This window comes from Elephas maximus, chromosome 12 (genome assembly GCF_024166365.1).
Source record: "Elephas maximus indicus isolate mEleMax1 chromosome 12, mEleMax1 primary haplotype, whole genome shotgun sequence".
NCBI lineage: Eukaryota > Metazoa > Chordata > Mammalia > Proboscidea > Elephantidae > Elephas > Elephas maximus.
The window spans coordinates 30,096,983-30,100,453 of NC_064830.1; the positions used below are offsets into that span (position 1 = coordinate 30,096,983).

Consider the following 3,471-nt stretch of genomic DNA (forward strand, 5'->3'; position numbering starts at 1 on the left):
AAAACAGAATAATTCTGCACACATGCACACACCTAGTGGTGCTGTGGTTAAGAGATGTGGCTACTATTCAAGAGGTTGGCAGTTCAAATCCACCAGCCACTCCTTGGAAACCCTATAGGGAAGTTCTACTCTGTCCTATAGTCTCTACGAGTCAGAATCAACTCAAGGGCAATGGTTTTGGTTTACACACAACATTGGATTTGGGGAGAATTGATACTCTTATTATATTGAGTCTTCTAACCCATGGGCAATTCCTTCTCCATTTACTTCATTTTTTGTTGATTTCCCTTGAATTTTCTATAACGAGGTCTTGCACGTCTTTGATTAGATTTATTCCTAAAAATTTATCATTAGAAAATAGCAGCTTTTAAAATTTTGTCTTTCTTTTTTTTACAGTTTATTAAAAAAAACTAATTGCCGTTTATTCTATTGGTCTTATATTTAGCAGCCTTGCTAAACTCCTTTTAATTTGAATAATTCATCTACAGATTCTCTTAGAATTATTACATAAAAACGCATATTGTTAGCAAATAATGACAGTTTTATTTCCTTGTTTCCACTTCTTATAACTTTTATTTCTTCTTCTTGCCTTATTGCACTGACTAGATCTCTCCTAGGTATTAAATAGAAGTGTTGGGAGTGTGAATTCTCTTGTCCCTGATCTCAAAGGGAACAATCTCCAACGTTCAACTTTTGTCATGAGTACATATACAAAGTCCTAAACAAAATATGAATAAAGTAAGCCCTGTAACATATCACAAATGGTAATACATCATGTCCACACTGGATTATCTTGGTTGCCTTGTACTGTCCTAACAGAAATACCACAAGTGGATGGCTTTAAACAACAGCAATTTATTTTCTCACAGTTCTGAAGTCCAAATTAGAGTTTCAGTCACGTCAATTCCTTCTGTGGGCCTCACTCCTAGTTTCTGGTGACTACCAACGATTCTTGCTTGGACATGATCCTCCATGGTGTCTGCTTTCCCCCATGTGTGTCTCTGAGTCTATTCAGATCATTTCACAAGACTCCTCTCAGAGGTGATTAGGTTTAAGATCCACCTTACCCTGGTATGGCCCATAAACGTAACAAGAGAAAACTCATATTCCCAACCAGGGCCACATTCACTGGTACAGGGGTTGGGACTTCAACCTAACTTTTTGGTAGACACAATTCAATCCACAACATGGATATTTCAGAAATGCAAGTTCTCGAATGAGATTGGCCTTCAATGTTTCTTTTTAGTAATATCCTTGTCAGATTTTGGTATCAAAGTTATGCTGGACTCAGCAGTGCAGTGGTCTGAGGAGATGGCAGTGGGGCAGCATGGCCACGGCCACGGTGTGGGAGAAGGTGGCCATGTTCAACCTCTCAGCTCCCCACAGCCCCAGGCAGTGGCCTCCCAGTTTCAGTGTGACCCAGAAGCCATTTGGAGCCACATATATATGGAGCAGCATTAAAAACGCCCTTCAAACACAAGTGGAAGTGAAGAAAATGAAGGCACCATTTAAAATGACACGATGACTGCTTCGTTGGTTCATAAGCTGTAGATGTCATTTTTTCTCACCTAATTCTGAATATTTTGGTGCTGAAGACATTCCTTGGGCCAAAGTGGTGAAAGTGTGTTAAGCACTTACGGATGACAAAGTATTCGAAGTTCCAACCAAAGTTTTTGGCAAAGACAGAAAAAACTATATTTGAAGGTACTAGTCAGCCTTTATAGATTCACAATGATACCTAACCAAGACAGTCAATGAGGCAAAGAAAACAAACTACATTCACCTTCTAGGTATGCCAATGTACAAGTTAAGTCACCTGATATCAGATCAACAAGTTTAGAGGATTTATGGGAAAATCTGAGTTTAAAGCCAGCTAACTCCCCTCATGTCAATATCTCTGCAATCTTGTCTCCACAAGTTATTGATGAAGTCTGGCAAAAAGAAACAACTGGGCGTCTATTACAACTTGTAGACCTTCCACTTCTTCACTCCTTACTTAAACAGCAAGAGGTTGTACCTAAAGTTCCTCAGCCTAAGAGGAAGCCAGTCTTGATCTACAACAGCAGCTATCTAGATCGAGGGATTCTCAAGGGTTATAGTGACTCTCAGGAAAATGAGTGGTTCTCTGCAGCAATTGACTACTTGGAATACTTCCCAGACTAGATGGTGGTGGATATAAGCAGAAACTTTCCTAAGCAACCAGATAGTACAGATATAGTGAAAGAACTTCTATGTGATGCCATTGGTAATTCTTACAGCAGTAGGAAACCTCTGTTAAATCATTTATCTGATGTTCGTAATGGAATTGCAGAACTTTTAGTCAGTGGGAAGACTGAAATAGCATTAGAAGCTACTCAACACTTTCTAAAACTTTTGGACTCCCAAAATAGAGAAGAATTTAAAAGACTACTGTATTTCATGGCTGTTGCAGCACGTCCTTCTGAATTTAAATTACGCAAAGAAAGTGGCAACCAAATGGCTGTGGAAAGAATATTCTCGAAAGCTATTGTTGACAATAAAAATTTATCCAAAGGCAAAACTGATCTTCTAGTACTCTTTTTAATGGATCATCAAAATGATCTTTTTAAGATTCCTGGAACTTGACATAAAATTGTTAGCGTTAAGCTCATGGCCATAAAGGTGAGACGAGATCCAAACAGCAAAACAGGATATATTGATAGCCAGAGAATTGATGAAAGTGACTATCCCAACAGTACACAGAAGACAATCAAGATGAGCTGTTGAATTTACTAAAAACTATTGATGAGAACTCCAAATTGTCTGCCAAAGAGAAGAAAAAAATTGCTAGATTAGTTCTGTGTCACTTAAACATCTTCACTGAGTATTGTGGAGCCTGAGTTGTAAATGTCTGTTTATAACTTCTGTATTTTAAGAATAAATTATATGTCCTAAAGATATATTCATGTTTGTAAGATTGGACATTCTTCTGAATATGAAAGTATACTTAATAATTTTTTTTTTGGTAAAAAAATTTTCAAAACAGTTATGCTGGACTCAGAAAACAAATTAAGGAATGCTGTGTATCTTCCTTTTCTCTGGAGGATTTCAAGTAAGTTTTTTTTTTTTTTTTGATTGTTTGATACAATTTTTTGGAGGACCCACATGATCCTGAAGATTTCTTGGCAGAAAGTTTTGGTTTCTTCTTATTATGCTTTAGGTGAAAGTTTACAGCTCAAGTTATTTTCTCATACAAAAATTGATACGCTCATTGTTATGTGACCCTACTTGTCATCCCTATAATATGACTGCACATTCCTCCTTGCCATCACCGGTTTTCCCGTGTCCATTCAACTAGCTCCTATCCCATTCTGCCTTCTCATCTTGCCACTGGACAGGAGTTGCCCATTTAGTCTCATGTATCTACTTGCACTAAGATGCACACTCTTCACGAGCATCATCTTATATCATATAGTCCAGGCTATCGTTTGTCTGAAGAGTTGACTTTGGGAA

The 3,471-nt window shown here is 37.7% G+C and overlaps 1 pseudogene; it reads left to right on the forward strand.

Moving 5' to 3' along the window:
* Window positions 1-1,327: 1,327 nt before the first annotated feature.
* On the forward strand, window positions 1,328-2,858 carry LOC126087002 (DEP domain-containing protein 7-like; annotated as a pseudogene).
* The last annotated feature ends 613 nt before the right edge of the window (window positions 2,859-3,471 follow it).